The sequence below is a fragment of the Pelodiscus sinensis genome, chromosome 9, assembly GCF_052426305.1.
Source record: "Pelodiscus sinensis isolate ZL-2025 chromosome 9, ASM5242630v1, whole genome shotgun sequence".
In the NCBI taxonomy this organism is placed as follows: Eukaryota; Metazoa; Chordata; order Testudines; family Trionychidae; genus Pelodiscus; species Pelodiscus sinensis.
In genome coordinates, this window is record NC_143060.1 from 52,930,988 (window position 1) to 52,949,166 (window position 18,179).

Genomic DNA, 18,179 nt, shown 5'->3' on the forward strand with positions numbered 1-18,179 from the left:
AGGAGGCAGTGGTACAGGGTGAGCACTGGCAGCTGGTTACTTCCGGCAGCAGGCAGTGTTCCACCCCTGCTCCTAACCCTCCCACTGTGTTGTTACATAACCGTTACACTTTACTTTCAGCAGGAGACAAGGAGTCACCCCCCACAGTGGAGGAGACCAGGCCTTGCACCACCAAGGTTGAGCAGTCTCCTGCCACCACTGCAAGGAGGAAACGTAGGGTAGTGGTGGTTGGAGACTCTCTTCTGAGGGGAACGGAGGCACCCATCTGTCGCCCTGACAGCTCATCTTGAGAGGTATGCTGTCTGCCAGGGGCCCGTATCCGAGATGTTACGGAGGCATTGTTGAGGATTATCCGGCCCTCTGACTACTACCCCATGCTACTCATCCACGTGGGCACAAATGATACTGCCAGGTGTGACACTGAGTGGATCAAGTGTGACTACAGGGCTTTGGGAGTACGGGTGAAGGAGTTTGGAGCTCAGGTGGTATTTTCTTCTATCCTTCCTGTCAAAGGTAGGGGCCCGGGCAGAGAGAGGTGCATCCTGGAGGTGAATGCCTGGCTGCGACGATGGTGTCTCCAGGAGGGATTCGGCTTCCTTGATCACGGGGTGCTCTTCGAGGAAGGACTGCTTGGCGGAGATGGAGTTCACCTTTCCAGGAGCGGGAAGGCCTTGTTTGGACACAGACTGGCTAACCTTGTGAGGAGGGCTTTAAACTAGGTTTGTCGGGGGCAGGTGAGCAAAGCCCACAGGTAAGTGCTGAATGTGCGGGACTGGGAGATGGGTTGGAAATGGGGGGGACTACGGCCTATAATGGCAAGGAGAAAGGAGGGTCAGGGCACAACAGGGAGGCAAGATCAAATCAGTATCTTAGATGCCTATATACAAATGCGAGAAGTATGGGTAATAAGCAGGAAGAACTGGAATTGCTAACCAATAAATACAACTATGATATCATTGGTATTACAGAAACCTGGTGGGATGGGATGCATGATTGGAATATTGGTATGGAAGGGTACGGCTTGCTCAGGAAGGACAGACAGGGAAAAAAGGGAGGAGGGGTTGCCTTGATATTAAAAATGTACACACTTGGACTGAAGTGGAGATGAACGTAGGAGATAGCTGTGTAGAGAGTCTATGGGTTAAGCTAAAAGGGGTAAAAAACGAGGGTGATATCATGCTAGGAGTCTACTACAGGCCACCTAGCCAGGTGGAAGAGGTGGATGAGGCCTTTTTTAAACAATTAACAAAACTATCCAAAGCCCAAGATTTGGTGGTGATGGGGGACTTCAACTATCCAGACATATGTTGGGAAACTAACACAGCGAGGCACAGGCTATCCAATAAGTTTCTGGACTGCATTGGAGACAACTTTCTGTTTCAGAAGGTTGAAAAAGCTACCAGAGGAGAAGCTGTTCTGGATTTGGTTTTAACAAATAGGGAGGAACTAGTTGAGAACTTGAAAGTGGAAGACAGTATAGGGGACAGTGATCACGAAATAATAGAGTTCATGATCTTAAGGAAAGGTAGAAGGGAGACCAGCACAATTGAGGTTATGGATTTCAGGAAGGCAGATTTTGATAAGCTCAGAGAACTTGTAGGTAAGGTCCCATGGGAAGCAAGACTGAAGGGAAAAACAACTGAGGAGAGTTGGAAGTATTTCAAAGGGACGTTGTTAAGAGCCCAAAAGCAAACAATTCCGCTGTGTAGGAAAGATAGAAAATATGGCAAAAGACCAGCTTGGCTTAACAAGGAGATCTTGCATGATCTCAAAATAAAAAAGGAGTCATATAAAAAATGGAAACTAGGACAACTAACAAAGGATGAATATAGGCAAGCAACACGGGAATGCAGGGGCAAGATTAGAAAGGCAAAGGCACAAAATGAGATCAAACTAGCTACAGGCATAAAGGGAAACAAGAAGACCTTTTATAAATACATTAAAAGCAGGAGGAAGACCAAGGACAGGGTAGGCCCACTGCTTAGTGAGGAGGGAGAAGCAGTAACAGGAAACTTGGAAATGGCGGAGATGCTCAATGACTTCTTTGTTTCGGTCTTCACCGAGAAGTCTGGAGATGTGCCTAACGTAGTGAATACAAGCAGAGAGAGGGTAAGTTTAGAAGATAGGATACACAAAGAACAAGTTAAAAATCACTTAGGAAAGTTAGATGTCAGCAAGTCACCAGGTCCTGATGAAATGCATCCCAGGATACTCAAGGAGCTGACAGAGGAGGTATCTGAGCCTTTAGCTATGATCTTTGAAAAATCATGGCAGACAGGGGAGATTCCAGAAGACTGGAAAAGGGCAAATATTGTGCCCATCTATAAAAAGGGGAATAAGAACAACCCAGGAAACTACAGACCGGTCAGTTTAACGTCTGTCCCAGGGAAGATAATGGAGCAGGTAATTAAGGAAATCATATGCAAACACTTGGAAGGTAATAAAGTGATAGGGAATAGCCAGCATGGGTTTGTGAAGAACAAGTCATGCCAAACTAATCTGATAGCTTTCTTTGATAAGATAATGAGCCTTGTGGATAAGGGAGAAGCGGTGGATGTCATATACCTAGACTTTAGTAAGGCATTTGATACGGTCTCGCATGATATTCTTATTGATAAACTAGGCAAATATAACTTAGATAGGGCCACGATAAGGTGGGTGCATAATTGGCTGGATAACCGTAGTCAGAGAGTTGTTGTTAATGGTTCTAAATCCTGCTGGAAAGGGATAACAAGTGGAGTTCCTCAAGGGTCTGTTTTGGGACCCGTACTGTTCAATATCTTCATCAATGATGTAGATATTGGGATAGAGAGTACGCTTATTAAGTTTGCAGATGATACCAAACTGGGTGGGGCTGCAACTTCTTTGGAGGATAGGGACATAATTCAAAATGACCTTAGCAAGTTAGAGAAATGGTCAGAGGTAAACAGGATGAAGTTTAATAAAGAGAAATGCAAAGTGCTCCACTTAGGAAGGAATAATCAGTTCCATACATACAAGATGGGAAGCGACTGTCTAGGAAGGAGCATGGCGGAAAGGGATCTAGGGGTCATAGTGGACCACAAGTTGAATATGAGCCAACAGTGTGATGCTGTTGCAAAAAAAGCAAATATGATTCTAGGTTGTATCAACAGGTGTGTTGTAAGCAAAACTCGTGAAGTCATTCTGCCGCTCTACTCTGCACTAGTTAGGCCTCAGCTGGAGTACTGTGTCCAGTTCTGGGCGCCACATTTCAAGAAAGATGTGGAGAAATTGGAAAGGGTACAGAGAAGAGCGACAAGAATGATTAAAGGTTTAGAGAACATGACCTATGAAGCCAGGCTTCATGAACTGGGCTTGTTTAGTTTGGAAAAAAGAAGATTAAGGGGGGACATGATAGCGGTTTTCAAATATCTAAAAGGGTGTCACAAGGAGGAAGGAGAAAATTTGTTCCTCTTGGTTTCTGAGGACAGGACAAGGAGTAATGGGCTTAAAGTGCAGCAGGGGAGGTTTAGATTGGACATTAGGAAAAAATTCCTAACTGTCAGGGTGGTCAAATATTGGAATAAATTGCCAAGGGAGGTGGTGGAATCTCCCTCTCTGGAGATATTTAAGAACAGGTTAGATAGACATCTGTCAGGGATGGTGTAGACGGAGCTTGATCCTGCCTTGAGGGCGGGGGGCTGGACTCGATGACCTCTCGAGGTCCCTTCCAGTCCTATTATTCTATGATTCTATGAAAGATAATGACTCTGCAATCACATCTGCCAACTCCCTGAGCCCCTCAGATGCATTAGATCTGGCCCCATGGATTTGTGTATGTCCAACTTTTCTAAATACTTCTTAATATGTTCTTTCTACACTGAGAGCTGCCAACCTCTATCCCTTACTATGTTGCCTAGTGTAGTAATCCGGGAGCTGACCTTGTCTGTGAAGACAAAGACAAAAAAATATTGAGTACTTCAGTTTTTCCCACATCATCTGTCATTAGGTTACTTCCCTCATCCAGTAAGAGCCCCACACCATCCCTGACCATCCTCTTACTGTTAATATGCCTGTAGAAATCTTTCTTGCTCTTCACATTCCTTGCTAACTACAATTCCATTTGCACTTTGGCCTTCCTGATCACATCCCTTCGTGCTTGAATAATATATTTTTACTTTTCTCTAGCCATCTGTCCAAGTTTTCACTTCTTTTAAACTTCCTTTTTGTGTGTAAGCTCACCAAGGATTTCAGTGCTTATGCCAAGATTTTTGCCCACATGTTTGTTTTTCTTACTGTGCATTGGATGGTTTCTTCTTGTGATCTGGAAACTTCTGTTATTTGAGTGAAGAAAACCTTGTCTACCTCATCCCCCTGATCTGGTGGTCTATAGCAAACACCAACCATAACAGTCATCCCAAAAACTCTCAACAGGATTTTCTCCCACTTTATACTAGAGCTCTGAGGAATCATACTGTTCTCTTAGATACAGTGCAACTCATCCACCTTTTCTCCTCTGCCTGTCCTTCCTGAGCAGTTTCTACCCTTCCATGGCAGTTCTCCAGTCATGTGAGTCATCTGAACAATTTTCTGTTAGTCTAATCAAATCATAGTTCTTTGATTATGCCAGTACTTCCAATTTTTCCTGCTTGTTTCCCAGGCTTTGTGCATTTGTGTGCAGACACCTTCAATAACTAGCTGATTGCCCTACCTTTTCTGTCTAAACCAGAGGTCCTCCTTTATTGAACCTTTCTCCTTGTGTTCCTTTCTGTTATCACACTTCCCCACTTACCTCAGGGTTTAGGTCACCATCTCCCTATGAACCTAGTTTAAAGCCATCTTACTAGGTTTGCAAGTCTGTCTGTGAAGATGTTCTTCCCTCTCTGTGTTAGGTCGATTTCATCTATTCCTGGCAACCATTGTGCATGGAATGGCATCCCATGGTCAAAAAAACCAAAGTTCCCTCTCCGACACCACTTGTGCAACCACACATTTACTTCCAAAATTTGACGACGCTTACCTGGACCTTTTCCTTCAACAGGGAGGATGGACAAGAACACCACTTGTGCCTCAAACTCCTTGATCCTTCTTCCCAGCTCTATATAATCTGCAGTGATCTACTCAATGTCATTTTTGGCAATATTGTTAGTTCCTACATGGAGAGGGAAGAAGGGGTAGTGGTCCGAAGACTCCTAGTGACATCCTGAATTCTAGCTCCACATAAGCAGCATACTTCTAAAGATTCCCAATCGGGATGGCAGATAGATGACTCTGTTCCTCTTAGGAGGGATTCCCTGACCACCAACACCCATCTCCTTTTGAGAGTGATGGTCATTTAACCCCCGTTGCTAGGATTGTGCATCCCATGCCTTCTGGTCAATGGGGTCTCCATTAAATCCCTTCCCTCAGAGGTCTTTGCCAAAGGGTTTTCTACCATAGCACCTGTGCAGAGAGCCTGAAAGCAGTTACTTACCTCTGTTAGGATTGGGGATATCTGAGTTGTCTTTCTTCTCCTGAAGGTCACATGCTGCCAATTTTCTCCCCTGTTCTGTACTGCCCTCCCATGTTCTTCAGCATCATGTACCTTCAGTATCAAATGTTGTCTTCTCTCCAGAAAGTCTTCATCTTCTCTGATGGAAGGTAAGATTGATATTTGGGCCTCTAGTCCTTGAACCTTAGCTTCCAATATGGAGACCAGCTTGCACTTCGTACAGATGAAATCACTTCTATCTTCTGGGAGGAAGACAAACATGGCATATGCTGTGCAGGTCACAACAGTTGTTCTTTCACTGTCCACACTATGGGTATGTCTACACTACAATGTTAATTCGAACTAACTTAGTTCGAATTAGTTAATTCAAACTAAGCTAATTCAAACTAACGGATCCAGACTAAAAAACTAGTTTGAATTAGCGTTTTGCTAATTCGAACTAGCATGTCCACATTAAGTGGACCCTGAACTGGGCTTAAGGATGGCCAGAAGCAGTGCCGGCAGGGCATCAGAGAAGAACTTAGAGCGTGGAGATGCTGTCTCAGGCTTGCCGAGGGCTGTGCTTAAAAGGTCCCGACCCCCACCCCGGACAGACAGTTCTTAGGGGTGCCCCGCTTGCAAAGCAGTCCTGGCTTGGATTGCCCGGACTACCCACACTGGGAACATCACACCACTCGGCCATCAGCCTGGCTGCACTTGCCGCAGGCTGCCATCTGGGGAGAGGGGGCAATTGGGGGGCTGCAGGAGAGCTTCCACCCCCAGAAGCCCGCAGAGCCAGCCCAGTCCTCCCCATCAGGGGCTCGTGCCCCATTCCTCCCTCACGTCCTTCCACTTACCCTTCCCTAGCCCCTCTTCTTGATGTACAAAATAAAGATAACGTGTCTTCCAAAATGGAATCTGTCTTTATTGAACAAAACTGGGGGAGACTGGGAAAAGGAGGTGGGAGAGGGGAAGAGAGAGGCTGGGAGAGGGGAGGGCAACTAAAATGATCAGGGGTTGGGAACAGGTCCCATATGAAGAGAGGCTAAAGAGACTGGGACTTTTCAGCTTAGAAAAGAGGAGATGGGGGGGGACAGGATAGAGATCTCTAAAAGCATGAGTGGGGTGGAGAGGGTGCATACAGAAAAGTTCTTCATTAGTTCCCATAAAATAGGACTAGAGGACACCAAAGGAAAGGAATGGGTAGCAGGCTACAAACTAGTAACAGAAAGTTGTTCTTCATTGTAAGCTCAGGGTCGGGGGTCTCACTGGACCCTCTTGATTCTCTTGCACACCTGCTCCTGGGTGGCCAGGCTGGCAGCTCTCCTGCCCTAGACGGCCACTTTCCTGTGCCTAGTGCAGAGATCGTGGACGAGGTCCACGATGTCTGCACTAGCCCAGGCGGGTGCTTGCCCCTTGCGGTCCCGGGCAAGCTCCCGGGAGCCACCAGCCTGGTCCCGGGAACAGGGGGAGGGCTGGGGGGCATCGGGTTGGTGGCTCAATCCGTGTCAGGTGCAGGGTCTGCTGGCTGGGTGCTGGCAGGCTTGCACCAGGCACGGGCACCGTAGCCAGCCTGTGCCCCTTTAAGGGGTCTGGGGCTGGGAGTGGGGCAGAAGAGTTTCCCTGGTGTTGGCCAGAGTGGCCACCAGGGAAACCTGGGGAGGGCTAGCCTCCCACTAGTTCGAATTAAGGGGCTACACACCCCTTAATTCGAACTAGCTAGTTCGAACTAGTCTTAATCCTCGTAAAATGAGGTTTTCCTAGTTCGAACTAAGCGCTCCGTTAGTTCGAATTAAATTCGAACTAACGGGCCCTAGTGTAGCGCCTATGAAAGTTAGTTTGAACTAACGTCTGTTAGTTCGAACTAACTTTGTAGTGTAGACATACCCTATCTTCCTTCTGAGAGACTCGTCAGATGTTATTTTTATTGCACTCTGAAGTTTGAAGGGGAGAAGAGAGAGAGAGAAAAGGAGAGAACAAAAAGAAAGAAAAACACCAACCTCTGTGGGGCTCCCTCCAACTGAACTCCCAGGCAAACTCCCCCATTGCCTGCTGCCATGTTCACTACTCACTCAATTCACTCTGGCTGCCTTTTTTACAAGGCTGCTGGCTCCAAGGAAGTCACTTGGCTCAAAGTCTTGCCTTCAGCCGCTCCAGGCCCACCTGGAACAAAGCACCCACAATTCACTTTTCAAACTTTCTCACTTTTCAAACAGACAAACACACAGTCAAACAGTCCCTGCTTTTACCAGTTTCTGGACTAGCCAAGGAAATAACCCAGAGTAAGGGCGAGCTGAAGCAGCACTAAAGCTAATTTATTAGTATAGATTCTTAAGGGTAAGGTTATACTTACACACACATCACATTCATACTGGCAGTTGAAGGTAGGCTGCAGGCATGGAGAAGGTAACTTCTGATTTCACAGGTGGCTTGAGCTGGCCAGGAGTCAGCTTCCTGGAGACTGACAACAAGGCTTGTGGCAATCTGTGGAAGAAAACAAGCCTTCACTCTTCGTTGTGTTTAAGCAACAAGTAGCCAGAGACAGTTTTATTACGAGCTGCAGCAAAGGAAAAACTGGTTTGGACAGGGGGGGAGCCCCCCCCCCCCGAGGCAGATTTTCGAATACAAGCAATTATGAAGCAGTTTATATACTGTCGATTAGATATAATAACAATAACAATTAGTTTCTTTCCCATTACAAACACCAATGGCTAACAGTTATTTTAGTTCCACCCAGATGCTCCTTACCTCAAGGTCTCTGCCACAGTCAGAATTCTATCCTTATCTCCGTATGGAGGCGAGAGGCAAAGGCAGCGTCTAATTACAGATCTCACGTTGTCAGGCCACAGACTTAACCTGACTCTTGCTCTCTTGTTAACAAGACCAAGATGGCTGCACACAAATTCCCTTATTCCCTTTTCCTGCCTCCACAATCCCCCCTTCTGTGCTTACAGCACAACTACCTTTCTAAACCTTTTTTTCATTAAACATTGCATAATTAGTACAAACATTAAAGCTATTTCTATTACTACATCTTTTACAAAAGTCAAATATGAAACCTTTAATAAGCAAAAGCAATATAATCATTAATATCCCCAATATAATTCTACGATGGGGCTGTTCTATAATTTTAGTAACATAACACAACATATCATAATTATTAACCAAATTATGGAGGGCAGGTACATGCTGTTGGTACCTGTCCATAAGCACAGAGTCCAGATCAAAGGGAGAAACTCAAACCACTCCCACAAATTTCTCCTTGGCAATATACAATACTTCGCTTCTTTCACCAGGGTCAGTTCTTAATGTCAGAAATCTTTGGGCTTCGACGGTGTCAGAGGAGTGGATTTTTCCTCTTTTTTCCTTGAAACAATCATGGTTCAGCATCATGCAGGGGAGAGGTTACCAGCACATCACCCTGTAATATTTTGGTTCTTCTGGTGTCCAGCAGGTGGAAAGGCAGGACCAGAAGATAGAGGCTTATCAGCAATCTGGTAGGATCATTTTGAGATGGAGGGATCTTTTTGCAGTGAGAAGCATTGGCCAACAGTCAGTTCTTGGCATATCACAGCGGTGTTGGTGGTTAGCAAGACTTGGTAAAGGTCTTTCTAGAGCAGTCTTTCACTGATGGACATCAGAGACTCTATTCTCCGAGCTAAAAGCCAGCTAGCTCCTTTGGAACCAAGGTTATTTCCTAGGAATAAAGCAAATTGTAAAAACAATCCCACGCAGTTTTTTGGTTGTTTGGTTGTTGCCTTATCAAAGTGAGGCCCTTTTGGAATGTGGTTGCCAGAGGAACCAGGGTCACAGTAACTGTTGAACTGTTTTACTTCTCAGGCTGACCTAATGATTTGAGTTTGTCAGTTCTCAGCAAGATACCATAGACTGCCTCAGTTTACTCCTATAGTTCCTTTCTCTTGACTTTGGGGTTCTCCTTAACCCACCAAGTTAAATACAACAATTTAAGGGGTTTTTAAAATGTACCTTAAATGCACCAGTACAGCACTAGCATTATTATAAATGTTATAATCGAAACTTCCCACATAATTTGACAAACACTATTCAACTCCATCTTTAAGGGTATGTCATGGAATGAGGAGTAACGGTAGTTCGAACTAGGAAGCCTAGTTCGAACTACCTAGTTCGTGCAGCGTGAAGCCGCGCGGCACAGGGTTCGAACGAGCGGGGATTTAAAAATGGCGGAGCCCTGCTTATGCAAATGAAGCCCGGGAAATTCAAATCCCGGGCTTCATTTGCAAGTGCGGTATGCCTACATTACCCCACTAGTTCGAACTAGCGGGGTAGTGTAGACATACCCTAGGATATTTCATCGCCCATGATTATAGAGTTGACCTCTACTGCCTGGTTGAGTGCTGCAGAGGTAGGTGTTTGGCATGGTCCACGGTGTTTTCCTATCTGTGTGTACCTCAGACGGCCAGCCCCGATATATCTTTGGGCATTGGCCACCAACTCCTCGATCTTTGCCTGCAGGGGCCAGTAAACCCTCCTCTAAGTACTTACTTCCGCCGTGCCACTCAGGATCTCATGTTAGGTTACTTATCACTGCTGAAGTGCAATAGAGCATCAACGGTCAGGATCATCCGGCGAGGGGCTGTTATGCACACAGACAGATATGTAGAGGGGCAGGATGGAGTGATCTGTCTGGGTAGTCAAACACCAGTAGGTACCATTTATTTGGACCAGCTCGATGTTTTGTTTCTCTGAGACAACCACATCAAACCTAGGCAGATTTGTCATGATGTTAAATGGGCAGGTACATAAAATTTCCTTATCGAAGTGGGTGCAACAATCCCTGGGTATAGGGAGGCTCCCACACCTTCAGAATAAGCAATGCCCTCGACTCTATCTATATGCTCCTGCTTTGGTACAGTCAGGGAGGTTACCATTCTGATCTGATCTGAGTGAGGAATCCCCAGAGGGGCCGAAAACAAATGGTTATACTATGGCCTGTCCAGGTGGGCCTTTGGGTCCTCATGGATTCTCTACTGCCCCACTCTCATGGATAGGCACGGAGGAGATGGGGACTCACCACCATAAGGACTGGGTGGTCAAAGGTATCCTATTCTTCAATACTGGCCTTTTAATCCAATTAGTCTCTGGTCCAAATATCTGGTTAGGTTTAGTGAAGTGGACACAGAGCTGGACAGATCCTTCAAACTATTTAGGATCACTTGATTAGCTTGGCTGGTGTCTAGGCTTTTACAGTCACTGGATATTACTACATCTACCAGCCTGGATTCTATACAATATCTGGGCTATGACATAAGTGTTGCTGACAGTTTCCAGGCCCAAACCAATCTGCAATGGTATCTGCTAAGCCCCGTCGTTGCCTAATCAGGCACTTGCCAATTCAATTAGCCAGTCTAGCACATAGCTGTTCTATACCAGTGTGGAACATCACCAAGGTAAGGACCAGTGACAGTTGTCCTGGTTCTGGGACAGGGGTCTGTTCAGGGCATGATGCTCAATTGAGAGGCTCTATTTTGTCCTCAAGGATCTGGTTAATAATATCCAAATGAGGGCAAGTTAGCAATGGCCATTGTTTAGCAAATGACAGCCATGCCTCAGGGATTACCTTTGTTTGGGCTTTAAGTGGTAAGCCCCAGTGGGAGTCAGTAGGTCCAACTTCAGTGGCCTGATGTTAGTGTTTAGCTTCTTTCCCACAATATTCCATACAAACTTTAACTCAGAGTACTGTGTATTCTTTGTCCTCATAGTGTTCATGTTGTTACAATAAGCAAAATAATTCTGTGTGAATGAGGGGCGGCCCAAGGCCGTGTATTCCCCGTTGCTATTAGTGTGTATTTGTTCTATGTATGTGACTTGAAGGAGGTTACATTGACTAGAGTCACTGTTTCTCTTATAGGACCAATCATGGTTCACAGATGTTTAATTGTTAATAGGAACCCATGCAATTCCATATTTCTTGAGGCTTTGTAAGGCATCAGGCATCAATGAGTAGCAGGGCAAGTAGCTGTTATTGCAATGGTAAGGTTACTAGTTTCCTCATTGTTGTGGGCATCTTTACTTAAATATGCTGCTGTCCCACTTGCCCGTGTTGTTTCTTATAGATTTCTTATTATCTCTGGCCAAACCACTTTTATGGTTGGTGTGCAAATTTGCAGAAGCTAAATATTTCATTTGTGTGGCCATTAAAGCTGGTACCCCACTCCCAGTCCTTCTGTTCACGTGATGCACTTCTTGCTTCCTTCCAGTTCCTTTTTTGTTCACCTGTGGAGACATTGTTAACATTCTCCTAGCCTAAACAATTACCAAACTATTATCCTTTCACTGAATTTTAAAGTTGCCAGTTGACTAAGTTTAGAGTCAATTGATTGGGTCCAATTATTAATTTTGTTGGTTTAAATTCATGCTCCTTTCAATAAAACAATATCCTACACACAACAATATTTGCAATACATATTACAATTAAGACACACAAGACAAACTTGGATGGAACACAAACTTATTTTGTCATGACACAGAACCATGGTTTTTTGTTGTTGTTGTTGTTTTTCTTCAGCTGGTACCAGCGCTTTCTGATGATCTGAAAGACAAGAAAACATTTCTACCCCCATCGGGGTGGTCCATTATAACTTAAAATACTGCCTAAAATCTTTTAGGGGAACCGGTTACAGCTAGTTCCTTACCACTTCCGTGGGCGAGTGAGCTACAACTTTACGAGAATAAGGGCGCTTCATCGGTACTCGTGAACTTCCACTCCCTCGAATTACCTCTAGAGTTGTTAGCCCTCCCCAACAGTGGCATGTCTCAGTTTCCCTCTTGTACTACAGATCAGGCTTAATGTGTGAAGCTATAATGCTTTTCCTTAACACAAGGTGTTGGTCAGTTATTGTTCCAGCAAGCAAAAAGCTTTTCTTTTCCTGAAAAGAATCATATACAGTGTTACTTATTAAGACTATAGTAATAATAATATTGACATTAAATTTTGTTAAATGGGTGCTTATAAATATTTTGTTTGTATTTGGACAATTTACTTGAGGGGACAGGTGTTTTATATTCCTTTGAAATAGCCAGGCAGCTTGTATTCACATATAATGTTGGATTTGAAAGCAAGCCAAAAGTGTTATCAACTCAGTCTTGAACAGAGACACAGTGAAGTTTCAAGGCTTGGATTCTTAAAACAATGATTTGTTTTCTTAAAGAGTAAATTTAACCTTAAGGATTGAATGTATAGATTTCATTCTTTTATACAGTTAACCAGTTAAGTGTCAATAGAATTCCTTATTTTCCTTTTGCAGATTTAACAAAAGTGTCTGTAGCCAAATGTTAAATTTGATTGTTTCTTTGCCTGGATTATTGAAAGAGGCTGCAAGAAACAAGGAGTCACTTTTTAAAGCAGGTTTCCCTTCATATATTACAACAATCACTTAATTCCTTCTACACTCCCACAGAGTCCATTTTTCACCTTCACATACCCTCAAATCACTTGCTTCGTCCTTCCAAAGAAAACGTTTCTCATTCCTATTAATTTAACTTTCCAATGACTGTATTCCTACTTTCCTTATTCCTTCCACTATGCCCATAGGGCTCCAAACCTTTTGCCTTCCACTTTCACATGCTTTTTCCTTCTTATGGTCAATCCTGATTCCTGCTAAATGACCTTTTTTCAATTACACAGGTTTGTCCAGTATTAATTTGGTAAGGAGGGTGGGCTTTCCCATTAGCCCCCACACCTCCTAATTCTTTTCAATAGGTAAATCCAAATGTGTATTATTGCAGTCAGCTATTACTAATTTTAAACTTCTCAGTATAGGGTTTTCATAACATCCATGCTGGAGCAGTTGATCTATGCTGCTGACTCTGGGGTGGATCACTCGACCATGCTCTGTAAGGAGATTTATGTTGTAGAATGTGTCTCCTTGTTAGGACAGATTTAGCTTCTAGTGATTACATCTTCAAATTCAATTCCCACTAGTTGGCTTTTAGGGTGGCTTTTAGGTTACGTCCTCTCACGCCCTCAAGCCAATTATAACAGTGTGCGAGGGGAAAGGTTTTAACTGTTTTTTTTTTTTTCTGGACGGCCCCCACTTGTGCGTTGTGAAACATCCTTGGGTTGCCTGCGATTCCAGTCAGAGAGGCTGTAGTTATCTATTTGCTAACAAGGGATTGAGAATCTCCTAAAGTTGCTTGGCAGCCCTTTCCTACTCCTACATTGTGTTCTGTGTATGGCTACGTCTACACTGGCCCCATAAAACGGAATAGCCATGCAAAGCAGGTAAGTCAGAATAGGGAAATCTGTGGGGGATTTAAATATTCCCCACGGATTTAAATAAACATGTCCACCGCTTTTTTTCCGGCTTGGGGAAAAGCCGGAAAAAAGCATCTAGACTGGCGCGATCCTCCGGAATAAAGCCCTTTTCTGGAGGATCTCTTATTCCTACTTTTTTCCCCAAGCCGGAAAAAAAGCGGCGGACATGTTTATTTAAATCTGCGGGGGATATTTAAATCCCCCACGGATTTCCCTATTCTGACTTACCTGCTTTGCATGCCTATTCCGTTTTATGGGGCCAGTGTAGACGTAGCCTATATGTTTCCAACCAAAATGCCTAGGGCCAATAGGCTTGATGGTCGGCAGGCATTCCTTCCTTGAGAATTTGGAGGAATACTTCCCACAAGCTGTTAAGTCTATTCCAAAACTCAGTGTTTTGCTTTGGATCAGACAGATTTGTAACTAGAGCCCATTCTTCCAAAGGGAAGATCTGATACCTTTAAATTATCTTCTGTGCCTTCTCTCTATCTTCACTGATGTGTGGTAAGGGCCCATATATGGCTGGGCATAGAGAGGAGTAGAGGGGGTAATGTTGGGCCAAATTCCCCCCTAAGCTTGGGAGAGGCAGTGCAATTGCGTGTAAGTTACATTTCTCACTGCAGGGCGGATTTTTGCTTTTCTGAGCTTCAATCTCATCCCTCAGGGCTTTAATTACTTTCTCTGTCAATCTGTCAAATGCTTACAGGTCCTTGGACCATGATGCACGTACATGTAGTACACAGGGGTGCCTTTTGGCGGTGGGGGGTATGCTTAGACTGATCCCCATCCATTTTAGTCATTCAGGGGAGTATCCTGTCCACTCCCCATCTGTTCAGTGGCTTATAGGAAACTAAATCTACACACTCCAAAGAAGGGGTCTACTGGGTCTAGAGTGTCAGACCTTATCAGCAGCTCATGAAATAAGGGGAGTCGTCACTCCCTCACATATCTGCTCAGTCTCGAGGTTCGGCTGACCCCCCTTGCGTTCAGAACTCCCTCGTGGGAGAGCCCTGGTGCAGTTGGAATCAGCTTACTTTTCAGAAACCTGGGCAGCAGCATTCACACTCCACTCATTACATTCACACTCAGCATGCTTTTCACACAGAAATTTTCCCACTTTTAGATGCATCTCTCTTTATGGACCTCGTCCATATTTGGGGCAGCAAATAACAAGTTTCCCCCCAGAACCACAGCAGTTCCCAGCACTGCATAAACCTAGGTGCCTTATGTCCGGACACAATACAATTTTCTTCCCGTACCCGGGGCGGCACCACCAAAACCACAGCAGTTCCCAGCACTGCATAAACTTAGGCCTACTCGGGGGTAACAAAACAACCTCCCCGGAACCACTTTGCGTCTGACCTTGTTGCAGATTCAAGAAGTTCGGATGGCGTGAGCCCACAAGAAGCAGACGACCCTACAGGCAGTCCTCCTCCACACCTCAGTAGAGATTGTAAAAGGTCTCTTACCTCTCATTTGGCACTCTGGGGATGAAGGGAGACGGTCTGCAGCTGCTGTCACTGTCCTCAATCGGGCATTGCCATCCGAGTCACGGCACCAAATTGTGGAAGAAAACAAGCCTTCACTCTGCGTTGTGTTTAAGCAACAAGTAGCCAGAGGCAGTTTTATTATGAGCTGCAACAAGAGAAAAACTAGTTTGGACAGAAGGGGAGAGCTCCCCTCCGAGGCAGATCTTCGAATACAAGCAATTATGAAGCAGTTTATATACTGACTATTAGATATAATAACAATAACAATTAATCTCCTTCCCATTACAAACACCAGTGGTTAACAGTTATTTAGTTCTACCCAGATGCTCCTTATCTCAAGGTCCCTGCCAGAGTCAGCATTCTATCCTTATCTCTGTATGGAGGCAAGAGGCAAAGGCAGCATCTAATTACAGATCTCGTGTTGTCAGGCCACAGACTTAGCCTGACTCTTGCTCTCTTGTTAACAAAACCAAGATGGCTGCACACAAATTCCCTTATTCCCTCTTCCTGCCTCCACAAATCCTTGGAGTCCCTTTGATCCGCAGATGGTTACTGCCTCTCATTCAGTCCCAGGTTTCATATGTTTTTACATCTCTTCCAAAAGGAGATGATCTTCCTTGCTGATTGTCAGTTAATTTATCTGCTTTCCAGGGTCTTTGTCTACCCTTCAAAGTCACTGATCCTAAACTGCCTATGACTGGGTATTTCTCATTCACACTTCACACACATTCCACAGGTCACATACATATTCATAAGCTTACATTAAACAATATGGTTTCTGGGTAAAATTCAGCCTCATGGCCTTGAGTAACCAGAAAGCTGCCATAAATTGGATTACTTGACATACTAAATGGACCTAATGTAAATAATATGGGTTAAAATACCAAGGGAATGATAAAGGACTTAACATAAATTATGCCTGGGGTCAAAGAAAAGGGGAAAGCAGAGGGCTATGGTCAGCCAGCTAGATGTCAGTGAACAGAAGGGTGGAGGGGATCATGTCTGACTAGTTACACTTGCAGCTAGCACCATTCAAACAAATGGCCACAGACAGGCAGGCACTTGGACACTCACCACCCTAGCTCACAACACGGCCACACACTTACCTGAGTTGCTGAGTTTATCTGAGCTTACTTTGTATATGTATGTGAAACAGAGGCTCACTAATTTGTTGCTTTGTCTAACATAGAATTTATGTGCTTAATATAACTCCTTATCACTTGTATAATGCCTTCCTAATAAATGTCCATAAAGGCTTGTAATTAATTCTTATCTGGACTTTTTCACTGGGAGGGCAGTAAATTGCTCCACTAGGAGCCATTAAAAGGTCCAATATGGGTGCTGGAGTATAGAGATCCTGGCCGCCCAACAATAGTTATCTCTCCTTCATGATCTCCACTGCTGGTTTGTCCGAGTTCCCTTTTCTGCAGGTCTTTTTTAGGGAGTCTTCTAGGCATCTGATGAAGTGTGGGAGCTTCTCGGCCCAATACTATTCTTCCACTCCTTTCATTTTTGTATGGCATGAGTAAACCCCATCACATATCCTCTCCCTCAGGCTGAGCACAGCAAGGAATGTCTGTGTGAACAGGTCTCCTCCATTCTGCAAAAAAAAGCCTGAATTTTTGTGGTCACATCTCAGTAAATACAATACATCATCCTTGCAGGACTATGGATAAGAGGTACCTTCATATAATCCACAGGTTATGGTCCTTACTGGCATTCCATCTATCATGAGATGGTACGGCTATCCCCATAAGTCACAGCAAGCAAGGATGACTATTTTATCAAGTCTGTAACATTTGTTCTAAAATAAATGTTCGTTGAATGATATCGAGGTGCTAAATATATATATATAATCTAAAGGTTACATTCATTTTGCTGAGCTCTACAGTAATTTCTACCAGATTCTGTAAAAATGTCCTTTAAATAGAGTCTACATCTGCCAAGTTTCACCCTTGGGTAAAGTGTTGACTAAACCTGAAGGAAAAGGAAATAGGAGGATTTTGTAACTGAAAGCTTGATTATATCATCCTTAGCATAATTCTCATAGCAAGGCATCTTCTCTGTGTAATCCACTTATTTCTTCATCACTATCCATAACACTACATAAAATCAGGGTAAAATATGTTGACTCTTCTCAAGTCTTGCCTTCTTCTTGTAGGTAAACTATCCAATAAAATAGGAAAATGTTTCAAGATTCATTAGTGCAGCCCATTCTCACACCATGTCAGTTCACTATAGAAATGCGTTATTTGCCTACTAAATAAGATTCATTATAAGTGGGACTGTATCTTTTTTTCTGATTCTAAACTAATGAAATTTGTGCTTTTCTTTACAATTTTCCATCAACGTGCACTTTATCCAGCTGAAATTTTGATCAATAGTATTTTCTCTCTTTTGCTGGGATACATGCATCCACATCTTAAAGGAAGAGGAAGAGTGTGTAGTTACAACGCATTCATTATTTTTCTATTATCAACTGAATCAGTGATTAGAACAATAGAAAGAGCTCCACTACATTTCTGCTCAACAAAATATTTGACACATGATTCCCAGTTTGCATATGGGACTATTCACAAAGGCTACATCTACACTGGCATGATTTTCCGGAAATGCTTTTAACGGAAAAGTTTTCCGTTAAAAGCATTCTCGGAAAAGCGCGTCTAGATTGGCGGGACGCTTTTCCGGAAAAGCACTTTTTCCGGAAAAGCGTCTGTGGCCAATCTAGATGCGCTTTTCCGCAATTAAGCCCCGATAGTCATTTTCGCGATCAGGGCTTTTTTACGGAAAACACTACTGTGCTGTCTACACTGACCCTTTTCCGGAACAGTTTTCTGGAAAAAGACTTTTGCCCGAACAGGAGCAGCATAGTTTTTCCGGAAAAGCACTGATGATTTTACATTAGATCGTCAGTGCTTTTCCAGAAATTCAAGCGGCCAGTGTAGACAACTGGCAAGTTTTT

General features: G+C 44.0%; 1 long non-coding RNA gene across 4 annotated transcripts in view; it reads right to left on the reverse strand.

The window, feature by feature from the left end:
* The window catches only part of LOC142830607 (uncharacterized), a 31,263-nt gene extending 15,370 nt beyond the window's left edge, over window positions 1-15,893 (reverse strand). For 2 of the 4 annotated variants that reach the window (XR_016350277.1, XR_016350278.1), the window contains exons 1-4: window positions 15,197-15,893; window positions 7,785-12,339; window positions 7,504-7,594; window positions 5,435-5,694 (exon numbers count right to left, since the gene is read on the reverse strand). This is a non-coding gene — a long non-coding RNA (uncharacterized LOC142830607). The remainder of the gene's footprint in view (window positions 1-5,434; window positions 5,695-7,503; window positions 7,595-7,784; window positions 12,340-15,196) is intronic. The other 2 variants (XR_016350279.1, XR_016350280.1) reach the window with 2 other exon arrangements.
* Between the last annotated feature and the right edge of the window lie 2,286 nt (window positions 15,894-18,179).